Genomic DNA, 13846 nt, shown 5'->3' on the forward strand with positions numbered 1-13846 from the left:
CACTCCAGCCTGGGTAACAAGAAGCAAAACTCCGTCTCAAAAAAAAAAATCTTAATAGTACTGTCTTCTAATCCATTATCATGGGATGTTATTTCTATTTATTCCTGTTATCTTTAATTTCCTTCAGCAATATTTTATAGTTTTCACAATACAAATCTTTTACTTCCTTGGTTAATTCCAAAGTATTTCATTCTTTTTGATGCTATCATAATAGAATTGTTTTTGTAATTTCCTTGTAAGGCTACTGTTAGTATGTAGAACTGCAACTAATATTTATTTTTGTGTTTGTATCCTGCTACTTTGCTGAATTTTTTTTTTTTTTTTTTTTTTTTTTTTTTTTTGGAGACGGATCTCACTCTGTTGCCTAGGGTGGAGTGCAGTGGTGTGGATCTTGGCTCACTGCAACCTCTGCTTCCAGGATTCAAGCTATTCTCCTGCCTCAGCCTCCTGAGTAGCTGAGACTACAGGCACATGCCACCACGCCCAGCTAAATTTTGTTTTGTTTTGTTTGAGACGGAGTTTCGCTCTTGTTACCCAGGCTGTAGTGCAATGGTGCGATCTCGGCTCACCGCAACCTCTGCCTCCTAGGTTCAAGCAGTTCTCCTGCCTCAGCCTCCCAAGTAGCCAGGACTACAGGTGAATGCCATCATGCCCAGCTAATTGTATTTTTAGTAGAGATAGGGTTGTACTATGTTGGCCAGAATAGTCTTGATCTCTTGACCTCATTATCTGCCCACCTCAATCCCCCAAAGTGCTGGGATTACAGTGTGAGCCACCACACCTGACTGCTGAATTATTTCATTAGTGCTAACCGGTTCATTTGGTGGAATCATCAAGGTTTTCTATATAAGATCATATCATCTATGAACAAAGACAATTTTACTTAGTCCTTTCAAATTCTGATGCTTTTCATTTCTTTCTCTTGCCTAACTGCTCTAGTTAGAACTACCAGGACTATGTTGAAAAGATGTGGAGAAAGCAAGCGTCCTTGTCTTGCTCTTCATCTTAGGGGAAAACCTTTTGGTTTTTTTTAATCATTGAGTATGATCCCTGCTCTTGGTTTTTAATATATGGCTTTTATTATATTGAGGCAGTTACCCTCTACTCTTAGTTCCTTGAGTGTTTTATCATGAAAGTGTGTTGTTTCTCAAATGGTTCTTCTGCATTAGTTGAGATAACCATTTCATTTGTTTCCCCTTCATCTTGTTAATGTGTTATGTTACATTAATTTAGTATGTTGAACCATCCTTGCATTCCAGAAATAAATTTCACTTGGTCATAATGTATACTCTCTTTAATAATGCTGCTGAATTTGGTTTGCTAGTATTTTGGGAATTTTTACATCCATGTTCATAAAAGATACTGATCTGTCGTTTTCTTTCCTTGTAATGTCTTTGTCCTTCCTTGGTATCAGGGTAACACTGGCCTCACTGAATGAGTTAAGAAGTTCAGTTTTGTTTTGTTTTGTTTTTGCAAAGCTTGAGGATTGGTATTAGTTATTTTGTTTATTTATTTATTGAGACAGAGTCTCACTCTGTTGCCTGGGTTGGAGTGCAGTCTCAGCAAACTGCAACCTCCACCTCCTAGGTTCAAGTGATTCTCTTGCCTCAGCCTCCTGAGCAGCTGGGATTACAGGTACATGTCACCATGCCTGGCTAATTTTTGTATTTTTAGTAGAGATGGGGTTTCACTTGGTCAGGCTGGTCTCGAACTCCTGACCTTGTGATCTACCCACCCCAGCCTCCCAAATCTCTGGGATTACAGGTGTGAGCCACTGCACCCAGCCAGGTATTAGTTATTTTAAATGTCTGGCAGAAAATCACATCAATGTGATGACATACAATTGTTGATAGTATACTCAATCTCTCTCTTTTTTTTAGGCAGAGTGTCACTCTGTTACCCAGGCTAGAGTGCAGTGGTACAACCTCAGCTCACTGTAACCTCTGCCTCCCAGGTTTAAGAAATTCTCCCATCTCAGTTTCCCAAGTAGCTGGGACTGCAGGTGCATGCCACCACACGCAGCTCTTTTTTTGTATTTTTAGTAGAGATGAGGTTTCACCATGTTGGGCAGGTTGGTCTCAAACTCCCGATCTCAAGTGATTTGCTGGCCTAGGCCTTTCAAAGTGCTTGGGGATTGTAGGTTTGAGCCACTGTGACTGGCCAATAGTACTCTTTTAGAATCCTTTTTATTTATGTAGAATTGGTAGTAATAACTCCACAATATTTCTAATTTTAGTAATTTGAGTCTTTTTTCTTAGTCCATCTAGGTTAGACAATTTTGTTCATCTTTACAAAGAACCAATTTTGGATCTTATTAATTTTCTTTATCTTTCTTTGTGAGACAGGCTTTTTGTTATGTTGGTGGTCTCAAACTCCTGGACTCAAGCAATTCCCTCACCTCAGCCTCCTGAGAAGATGGGACTACAGGTGCATACCACCACACATGGCAATTTCTTTTTCTTTCTTTCTTTTTTTTTCTTGAGGCAGGGTCTCACTCTGCCATCCAGGGGCTGGAGTGTGATGTAGTGGTGCAATCATGGCTTACTGCAGTCTTGACCTCCCGAGCTCAAGCAAGTCTCTTATGTAGCTGGGACCACAGGCATGCACCACCACAGCTTCCATTAACATTTGATGAAAACTATCTCAGAGTAAAATCCACCAAACTGACAAATAATGTGGAATTCAAAACTCTAGGGACAGGAAAAAAGCAAAGTAATAGCAGTGAAATTAAACAATATAACAAGATGTCAAAATTTTAAAAAGGCATTTCCCAAACGATCATTTCAGAGAATTTGTGGTTGGATTAAACTAAAAATTTCAATATTGACTCACTGTAATTCCAAAGTTGGTGTTAACTACCTAGGCATCCCAGATCATGAGCTGAGCAATCCACTAAGAATCATGCTAATGACTCATATCCCTGAATGAGATTGCTTTATGTGCAGAGACAAGGAATCAATTAAAGGGTTTAAAATGAAGTGTTGTTTAACTGGCACGTTTTAAGTGGAACTTAATTCCACATGAGTGATAATAGATGTTTAATAACCAGCTAGTGACAATTTCTAAGCAAAAGCATTATGGCAGCTAAGTAGCAAATAGTAACTTATGTGTTACAAACATGAAAACAACTTGTTTTCAAAAGAGCTCTTGGCTATGAACAGTATTTGAAAAACCTAAAATATAATTTGTGCTGAATCAAATTATAAAGCCTCATGGAAAGTAGTTTGAGATCTTGGCTGTTATCAACCAATGAGGAAACAAAAGGCACCATTGTGGGTTGAAGTGCCAATTTTCACTGGCAAAAAGCCATTCTATTTGAATGTAAGAACCTTCTGGAACCAGCTGGAGAAGTATGGGGAACCTGGGATAGGGATAATATATTCATTCACAACACATCCTAAGTGGAACTGTCTCTATGCAAAAAGTACAATATTGGAACATTTGTCCAAGACAGCCTAAGATTAGGTCAAACCAACTGTTGTGAACAATGCTCAGTCTAGAAAAATGAACATGCCTAAGACAAAATAAAAGTAAATGTATGATTTTCCAATATGACTACGTTTACAAGACAAAATTTCTATTAAAAAAAAAAAAAACTCGAGGCCAGGCGCGGTGGCTCAAGCCTGTAATCCCAGCACTTTGGGAGGCCGAGGCGGGTGGATCACGAGGTCAAGAGATCGAGACCATCCTGGTCAACATGGTGAAACCCCGTCTCTACTAAAAATACAAAAAATTAGCTGGGCATGGTGGTGCGTGCCTGTAATCCCAGCTACTCAGGAGGCTGAGGCAGGAGAATTGCCTGAACCCAGGAGGCAGAGGTTGTGGTGAGCTGAGATCGCGCCATTGCACTCCAGCCTGGGTAACAAGAGCGAAACTCCGTCTCAAAAAAAAACCAAAAACAAAAACAAAAAAACCTCTAATATCATACTCTGATGGTAAGTGTCATCTGGTACAACTTTTCTAGAAGTCATCTTGGCAATAGTTTTCAAGAACTTTAAAGTACTTATACCCTTTGATCAATAATTCCACATTTAGTAATCTACCCTAAACAAATGGAGGGTATTTATTATTAAAAAAATGTATATAACTTACGGTACAACCTCCATAATGGAATTTTGGACAACCATTATGGGGAGACTAAGGAGTAACTGCTAATGGGTATCATTGACAGAATAAAAATATTCTAAAATTAGGCCAGGAGCGGTGGCTGACCTGAGGTTAGGAGTTTGAGACCAGCCTGGCCAACATGGTGAAACCACATCTCTACTAAAAATATAAAAAATTAGCTGGGCGTGGTGGCGGGCGCCTGTAATCCCAGCTACCTGAAAGGCTGAGGCAGGAGAATTGCTTAAACCTGGGAGGTGGAGGTTGCACTCCAGCCTGGGCAACAAGAGCAAAACTCCGTCTCCAGAAAAAAAATAGTCTGGCCTCAGTAAATTGTGTGATAGAGCCACTTAATAAAACAGAATATGCTGAAGAAAGTCTACGTATGGGGTCAAGATCAAAAGTTCACTTTGGACAACGCAATTCAAATGATCTCCTCTGAATATCTCTGTAGAGATGTTGAACAAGCAGCCAAGATTAAAAAAAAAAAAAAAAAAAAAAGAGGTCTGGCTACAGATAAAAATATGGTAGTAAAAAAAAAAAATGTGGCAGTATTCAAAATATATATGGTAACTGAAGCCACCAAATGGATAATTTCAGGAAGGAAAATTTTGAATTCAAATAAACACTTACTCTGGATGGGCAATTAGGAATTCCAGGTCCAAGAATGACTCAAGGGGAATTCCTAAAAATAGAGTCCAGCTCCAATTTACTCTGAACATTCCCAAAAGGAATGTTATAACTCATTAGTTAAGTAATAATAAATTCAGCCAAAACTGATAAATACTACAAAGATGTGGAAGAAAATAATCTCTATAACTATTTGGGAGTTGAATATAGTTTAGAGATCAGAGGATAAGAATAGGGGCGTGTGAAGTTTATCCCATTTATATAGACGAAAAACATCAAAACTTACTCTGAACCCCTATGCATTTCTTTCCTCCTTTTTAAAAAAATTTCTTATTTTGTAGAGACAAAGTCTCATCATGTTGTTCAGGTTGGTCTTCAACTCCTGGGCTCAAACGATCCTCCTGCCTGGACCTTCCAAAGTGCTGTGATTACTGTTTTGAGGCACCATGCCTGGCCTTTCTTTTCTTTTCTTTTTTGAGACGGAGTTTTACTCTTGTTACCCAGGCTGGAGTGCAATGGCGCGATCTCGGCTCACTGCAGCCTCTGCCTCCTGGGTTCAAGCAATTCTCCTGCCTCAGCCTCCTGAGTAGCTGAGACTACAGGCACGCGCCACCATGCCCAGCTAATTTTTTGTATTTTTAGTGGAGACGGGGTTTCACCAGGATGTTGACCAGGATGGTCTCGATCTCTTGACCTCGTGATCCGCCCACCTTGGCCTCCCAAAGAGCTGGGATTACAGGCTTGAGCCACCGCGCCTGGCCCTCTCTCTTTTTTTTTTTTAAAGACAGGGTTTCATCATGTTGGTCAGGATGGTCTTGAACTCCTGACCTCGTGATCCACCCGCCTCAGTCTCCCAAAGTGCTGGAATTACAAGTGTGAGCCACCGTGCCCAGCCTCTTCTTTTTTCAAATAGAGACTGCCCCACTCTTGTCAATCAGGCTGGAGTACAGTGGTGTGATCACAACTTACTGTAGCCGCCAACTCCTGTGCTCAAAAGATCCTCCTGCCTCATCATCCTCCCGAGCAGCTGAAACCACAGGTGTGTGCCACCACATCCAGCTGATTTTTAAATTAATTTTTGAAGAGACAGCCCTCACTATGTTGCCCAGGCTGGTCTCAAACTCCTGGGCTCAAGCTATCCTCCAGCCTCAGTCTTCAAAAGTACTGGGATTACATGTATGCCACTGAACTCCAGACTGAGTGACAGAGGTAGACTCTGTCTCCAAAAAAAAAAAAAAAAAAAAAATTAGTCAAGTGCAGTAGTGAGAAGAGGGAAAGAAAGAGTCAAACTTTTTTTTTTTTTTTTTTTTTTTTTTGAGACAGAGTCGCACTCTGTTGCTCTTCTTTGCCCAGGCTGAAGTGCAACAGTGTGGTCTCAGCTCAGTGCAACCTGTGCCTTTTCGGTTCAAGAGATTCTCCTGCCTCAGCCTCCCAACTAGCTTGGACTACAGGCACCAGCCACCATGCCCAGATAATTTTTGTATTTTTTTTTAGTAGAGACAGAGTTTCACCATGTTGGCCAGGCTGCTCTCAAACTCCTGACCTCGTGATCCACCCACTTTGGCCTCCCAACCATTTTTTTTTAAAACCAAGTGCTTACATGTCTTGAAAAAAAAAAAAAAAAAAAAAAAAAAAGTTGGGAGCCAGGTGCCTTGGCTTGTAATCCCAGTATTTTAGAGGCCAAGAGGACTGCTTGAAGTTCAAGATTAGCCTGGCCAACAAAGCAAGACCCTATTTCTACAAAAAAAAAAATTTTTTTTTTTTTTTTTTTTGAGACGGAGTTTCGCTCTTGTTACCCAGGCTGGAGTGCAATGGCGCGATCTTGGCTCACCGCCACCTCCGCCTCCTGGGCTCAGGCAATTCTGCCTCAGCCTCCTAAGTAGCTGGGATTACAGGCACGTGCCACCACGCCCAGCTAGTTTTTTGTATTTTTAGTAGAGACGGGATTTTACCATGTTGACCAGGATGGTCTCGATCTCTTGACCTCATGATCCACCTGCCTCGGTCTCCCAAAGTGCTGGGATTACAGGCTTGAGCCACCGCGCCCGGCCCAAAAAAATTTTTTTTTAATTAACTGAGTGTAGTGGCAGCATGGGCCTGTGGTCCCAGCTGCTAGAAATGCTGAGATGGAAGGATCGTTGGAGAGCACCACTGTACTTCAGCCTGGGCTACAAAATAAGACCCTGTCTCAATTTATTTTTTTATTTTTATTTTATTTATTTATTTTTTTTTTGAGACGGAGTTTCGCTCTTGTTACCCAGGCTGGAGTGCAATGGCGCGATCTCGGCTCACCGCAACCTCCGCCTCCTGGGTTCAGGCAATTCTCCTGCCTCAGCCTCCTGAGTAGCTGGGATTACAGGCACGCGCCACCATGTCCAGCTAATTTTTTGTATTTTTAGTAGAGACGGGGTTTCACCATGTTGACCAGGATGGTCTCGATCTCTTGACCTCGTGATCCACCCGCCTCGGCCTCCCAAAGTGCTGGGATTACAAGCTTGAGCCACCGCGCCCAGCCTTTTATTTTTATTTTTATTTTTTGAGACGGAGTTTCGCTCTTGTTACCCAGGCTGGAGTGCAATGGCGCGATCTCGGCTCACCGCAGCCTCCGCCTCCTGGGTTCAGGCAATTCTCCTGCCTCAGCCTCCTGAGTAGCTGGGATTGCAGGCACGCGCCACCATGCCCAGCTAATTTTTTGTATTTTTAGTAGAGACGGGGTTTCACTATGTTGACCAGGATGGTCTCGATCTTTTTTTTTGAGACGGAGTTTTGCTCTCGTTACCCAGGCTGGAGTGCAATAGCGCAATCTCGGCTCACCACAACCTCCGCCTCCTGGGTTCAGGCCATTTTCCTGCCTCAGCCTCCTGAGTAGCTGGGATTACAGGCACGCGCCACCATGACCAGCTAATTTTTTGTATTTTTAGTAGAGACGGGGTTTCACCATGTTGACCAGGATGGTCTTGATCTCTTGACCTTGTGATCCACCCGCCTCAGCCTCAAAGTGCTGGGATTACAGGCTTGAGCCACTGCGCCCGGCCGGTCTCTATCTCTTGACCTCGTGATCCACCCACCTCGGCCTCCCAAAGTGCTGGGATTACAGGTGTGAGCCACTGCACCCGGTAACCCTGTCTCAATTAAAAAAAAAAAAAAAAAAGACCAGGTGCAATGGCTCACGCCTATAATCCCAGCACTTTGGGAGGCCAGGGCAAGCAGATCATCTGAGGTTGGGAGTTTGAGACCAGCCTGACCAACATGGAGAAACCCTGTCCCTACTAAAAACACAAAATTAGCCAGGTGAAGTAGTACATACCTGTAATCCCAGCTACTCAGGAGGCTGAGGCAGGAGAACCAGTTGAACCCGAGGGGCAGAGTTTGCCACTGGTGAGCTGAGATGGTGCCATTGCACTTCAGCGTGGGCAACAAGAGCAAAACTTTGTCTCAAAAAAAAAAAAGAAAAAGAAAAAAAAAAAGGCTGGGCACGGTGGCTCACGCCTATAATCCCCAGCACTTTTTTGAGGCCGAGATGAGAGGATCACCTGAGATCAGGAGTTCGAGACCAGTCTAGCCAACATGGTGAAACCCCTTCTCTACTAAAAATACAAAAAGTAGCCAGGTTTAGTGGTGCATGCCTGTAATTCCAGCTTCTCAGGAGTCTGATGCAGGAGAATGGCTTGAACCTGGGAGGCGGAGGTTGCACTGAGCCAAGATCAAGCCACTGCACTTCAGACTGGATGACAGAGTAAGATTCCATCTTAAAAAAAAAAAAAAAAAAAAAAAGTTGAATGACTTAATGGGCACCAGAATGCTTCTGTCCAAATTGTGCTGGTGTTACAAGCAACATAGCCTCAAAAACAGTGCTTCAACTGAGAGCTGGAGAAGAATTCATTTCCCAGAATACTTCATTTTTTTTTTCTTTAGATGGAGTCTCACTGCAACTTCCACATCCCAGCTTCAAGTCATTCTCCTGCCTCAGCCTCCTGAGTAGCTGGGATTACAGGCATGTGCCACCACGCCTAGCTAATTTTTTGTATTTTTAGTAGAGACAGGATTTCACCATGTTGGCCAGGCTGGTCTTGAACTCCTGACCTCAGGTGATTCGCCCGCCTCCGCCTCCCAAAGTACTGGGATTATAGGCTTGAGCCACCACTTCTGGCCCCATTCCTGTAGAAGTAAAGTGCTATCTGCAATGAGATCATCTTATTCTTGTTTTAGGGAAACCCTTTGGGCAACACATTCCACAGGTCTGAAAGACTAACTTTTATTGCCAAGGAGTGCTGTCAGCCAACTACAGTACTTGCAAAATTCAAGTATGCCAGTCAGTATTGACTAACAGGCCATTCATTCTTTTGAGATGTAGAAAATAGCAATGCTCAGACATAAGAGAATAAGATTTTTAAAAATACATTTTAATAGGTCCTTATTTCAACACAAGCTGAACTGATCAGCTGTAGTAGGATGTTTGAAAAACAATTGTGGCCACTCAGTTGGTATTAACAGCTCAGAACTGTGTACTGTTTTTTTGTCTTTTTAGATGGAGTCTCATTCTGTCTCCCAGGCTGGAGTGCAATGGCGAGATCTCAGCTCACTGCAACCTCTGCCTCCCAGGTTCAAGTGATTCTCCTGCCTCGGCCTCCTGAGTAGCTGGGATTACAAACATGTGCCACCACGCCCTGCTAATTTTTGTATTTTTGGTAGAGATGGGGTTTCACCATGTTGGAAACTTGAACTCCTGAGCTCATGATCCGCCCACCTCAGCCTCCCAAAGTGCTGGGATTACAGGTGTGAGCCACCGAGCTCAGCCTCAGAACTGTTTTCTATATGTGCGTTTTTGTTTTTTTTTTTTCAGGTTAATGATATCAGCCAAAATCCATGTTCTCCTATCTATTCTCAAAGAAATGGTCTTACAAAAAGAATAAATCAGCTGAGCGCAGGTTTACACCTGTAATCCCAGCACTTTGGGAGGAAGAGGTGGGCGGATCACCTAAAGTCAAGAGTTTGAGACCAGCCTGACCAACATGGTGAAACCCCACCTCTATTAAAAATACAAAATTAGCTGGGCATGGTGGTACATGCCTGTAATCCGAGCTACTCAGGATGCCTCAGGCTGAGGCATGAGAATTGCTTGAACCCGGGAGGCAGAGGTTGCAGTAAGCCAAGACGGCGCCACTGCACTCCGGCCTGGGCAACAAGAGCTAAACTCCATCTCAAAATAATAATAACCCTACTTTTACTTTTCTTTGCCTAAATTTTTATCACATATTTTGAACAGGAGCCGCATGTGTTTCTATGCTAGAAGAAAAGCATAGAAATAAGTAAGCATACCCGCTAGTCAAACTTAACTATCCTGATTGGTAAGGGAGGGAGGGAAGGAAAAGAAATTAGCTGGGCATGGTGGCACCTGTCTACAGTCCCAGCTACTCGAGAGGCTGAGGCAGGAGGACTGCTTGAGCCCAGGAGTTTCAGACTGCAGTGAACTATGACAGCCTGGGCAACAGAGCGAGGTCTTGTCTCTTAAAAAAAAAAAAGAAAAGAGAGAGAGAGAGGGGGAAAGGAAGGAAGGAAGGAAGGGAAAGAAAAAAAGAGAAAGAAAGAAAAGGAAGGAAGGAAGGAAAGAAAGAGAGACAAAGAAAGAAAAGGAAGGAAGGAAGGAAAGAAAGAAAGAGAAAGAAAAGGAAGGAAGGAAAGAAAGAAAAAGAAAAAAGAGGCCAGGCATGGTGGCTCATGCCTGTAATCCTAGCACTCTGGGAGGCAGAGGTGGATGGATCACCTGAGGTCAGGAATTCAAAACCAGCCTAGCCATCATGGTGAAACCCCATCTTTAAAAAGAAAAAGAAAAAGAACAAACCTCACCAATTTCGAAATGTGAACAAACTGCAAATAAAGCAATAGTTTTTTGGAAGTCATCACTTTGCACTGAATTAAGCATGAAACAAACACTATGCATTTCTTAAGATGATGATGCTCTGGATTTAACTTACATAGCCTATATTCTAAGATCCTAGTTACTGAATTGATAGGTAAGCCTGGACCTGGGAGGAAGGGGACTAATCAGAAAACGGAACCCTGCATTCCTTCCCTTTGGCTGACTTATGCAAACATAAGAATAAAACTTAACTGTCCAGGCGCGGTGGCTCAAGCCTGTAATCCCAGCACTTTGGGAGGCCGAGGCGGGTGGATCACGAGGTCAAGAGATCAAGACCATCCTGGTCAACATGGTGAAATCCCGTCTCTACTAAAAAAAAAAAAAAAAAAAATACAAAAAATTAGCTGGGCATGGTGGTGCGTGCCTGTAATCCCAGCTACTAAGGAGGCTGAGGCAGGAGAATTGCCTGAACCCAGGAGGCGGAGGTTGCAGTGAGCCGAGATCGCGCCATTGCACTCCAGCCTGGGTAACAAGAGCGGAACTCCGTCTCAAAAAAAAAAAAAAAAAAAAAGATCTGTTTTATCGGAGCTTTTTACCTTCTACCCAGAAGAGTTAGTGTTTCTTTAATTCTGCCATTACACAGTACTTAAAAGACATCCAAAGCAAGTGCAATAATACAACTCTATGCTACGTTAAAAAAAAAAAATCAGTAAACTTAACTCACAACTCACAATATTTTTAGTCAGGAGCTCTGGAAGTAAGGGTATTTTTGTTTTTTCAATATCCTCTGAGATTGAAATGTGTTTGCACTCTTACTCTGAATACCTAAACCCTCCCTAGGGAGAGAGAGATTTTGTTCCAAATTACATTAACGCATTTTTCTACGGATACTAACGTACTAGAGATACGCTGTTTCCTGCTCATCAGGAAATTAAAATCTCTTTCATTTACGTATTTTTATACCGTTTTCATATATATTCACTTGAACGTGTACACGACACAAACATGTAACAAATTTAGACTTATCAGGCATACAAGATGACCCTCAGCCAGAACTTACTCAAACTTAACTTACTCGATTTCACATCGTCTTGATGCTAACAAAATCAGGCAGGAGCGCAATGAAATCGGTACCACTGCCAGTTCTCAATGAACAACAAGAAAACCAAACTCGCCCATTTCGCAAAGGAAAGGTACTCACAATCACATAATCGCAAAAAAAGAAAAAACAAATCTAAACCATACATTCACCTAAATCTTTTCAACTCAGAGCTCCAAACGCAGCCGCCAACCACACAACTGCCGACAATCACAATCACAGTGGTAGCGCCTACTCTTAATTTTGAAGCTAGAGACTTAAGAAAAACATACACACACACACACACACACACACACACACACACACACACACAACAGTTCTCCAAAGTTTGACAAAGTGGGGGAAAAGTCATTTGAAGTAAACACAACGATTTAATCAAGAGGCGACGAGCCCAGTGCTTCCGCCCCTCTTTCCCGCTTCCAGCCCTCGAACGAACCCTCCTCTAACCCCGGGAGGCAGGAGTTCTGGCGGGGAGATGCGGAAAGCCTCATACCAGCCCGCACGCCGCCGGAGACGCGGGGGCCGAGGTCGGGGAGACAAAGAGCAGCCCGCGAAGCTGCCGGGCGGCTACGGGCGGCCCGGCTCCGCCCTGCGCCCCTAACCGCCCGGGTAGTGGTCAGCACCGCGGGGGCGACGCCGAGTGCGCGCCGCCTCTGCCCGGGCTCCCCGACCGTCCCCCGACACCGCCGCGGCCCGAGCCGCCCCCGAGCTGTTTCCCTCTCGATTTGGGAGCCGCGCGCCCGGGGACAAAGAGGGAGGGTGCGCCGGGGGCAGCGGCAGGACGCGGGCCGGCGACGCCCCTCCAGACTCGGCGGGAACCCCTCGGCGGCGCCCACCTGCACCCCCCCGCTCCGGCCGCGCTCCTCCCCGGACCCCCGGGGATTCTCGGCCCCTCTCCGGGCTCCCCACGAGTTCTCCCGCCTCCCCCTGGGACCCCGCCCCTGGCCCGCATCTCCTCAGCCGGCCCTGCGGCCGCCCCTCACCCGGCGGCGGGTTCCCCCGGAGCCGCCTCCTCCGCCGGGCCTCGGCCCGTCCCGCCGGCCGCCGCCTCATGTGCTCTGCGTCGCCATCGCCTTCGCCTTCACCCTCGCCTCTCCTCCACCTCCTCCGCCGCTGCCGCCTTCGCCTCAGTCTCCAGCCGAGGCAGAAGCCGCTCCCGCCGCCGCCGCCTCCTCCCGCTCCCGCCGCCGGGACCCGCGGGAAGGCGCCTGCGCACTGCGCGCTGCGGTGGGGGCAGGGGCGTCCCACCGCGGCCAGGGAGCGGGGGGCGCGCGGCACGTGGCGCTCGGGTGGGAGGGGGCGCCCCGGAACGCGCGGGAAGCGGCGCTAGCGCCAACTTTCCGCGGACGAGTTCGCGCGCGCTCCCGGATAGTCCCGGACGTGGCGGAGGCGCGGCGCGCGTGGGAGTCACCCGCGTGGAGTCTGGAACCCGGGGGGGCTCAGACTTCGCTCGGGGCAGTTCATTCCTCCAGGCTGATTCTCGGGCGGGAGTCCCCCGCCAGCCGCGCCTCAGTTAAAGCGGGCCGCTAACGGCGTCGTGGGGTCTCGTCTTACCTGGGTGTCCTGGGTTTGTTCAACGGGCCCAGAGTTGTCTTCTGCGCGCTCCGCCGAGGCCTTGGTCCAGTGTAGCACGGGATGCTGATGTCTCCATGTAGGTTTTGCTCTGCAGTTCCTCGAGGATTTCGCGGGCGCTGGGTGGATAAGCCACCCTAGCGTCTTTGAGTCAGGCCTCTTAGAAGCGCTCTAGATACTTTTGAGGTCCTGAACTTCTCAGATTAGCTAGACCCTAATTGGCTATTTCCTCTTAACTCTTTGCATCCCAGAAGGATCCCATTTAGAGAACTTGGGAAAATTTTGCATGCATAGGAACCACCAGTTTTAAAATGTCCAGTAGGAAACCGAAAATTCTTCAAATACTTTAGTAGAGTGGGACCTTGGGTAGTAAGGGAAGGCTTAGTAAAGAGATGGGCAAACTCTAGAATTATCTCAAACGAGCATCAGAATGCGGAAGGATAGTCTTTAATTTAGTCGTTTTGACCAGAGGAAAAATCAAGCACTAACAAGTGAGGTTACTTGCTGCAGGTCAAACTCCCCCACCCAAAGCCAAACCTTAAGAGGTAGCCCCAGAGTGGAAAACTTGAAGGCTAGGCATC

General features: G+C 45.6%; 1 protein-coding gene across 2 annotated transcripts in view; it reads right to left on the reverse strand.

Moving 5' to 3' along the window:
• The window catches only part of GJC1 (gap junction protein gamma 1), a 36387-nt gene extending 22945 nt beyond the window's left edge, over nucleotides 1-13442 (reverse strand). The window contains exon 1 of one of the 2 annotated variants that reach the window (XM_074388769.1): nucleotides 13248-13442. The gene's annotated coding sequence lies outside the window, so the exon portion shown is untranslated. Of the gene's footprint in view, nucleotides 1-12676; nucleotides 12883-13247 lie in introns of those variants that run through there. The other variant, XM_039476994.2, reaches the window with a different exon arrangement.
• Between the last annotated feature and the right edge of the window lie 404 nt (nucleotides 13443-13846).

This window comes from Saimiri boliviensis, chromosome 17, assembly GCF_048565385.1.
Source record: "Saimiri boliviensis isolate mSaiBol1 chromosome 17, mSaiBol1.pri, whole genome shotgun sequence".
Taxonomy (NCBI): domain Eukaryota; kingdom Metazoa; phylum Chordata; class Mammalia; order Primates; family Cebidae; genus Saimiri; species Saimiri boliviensis.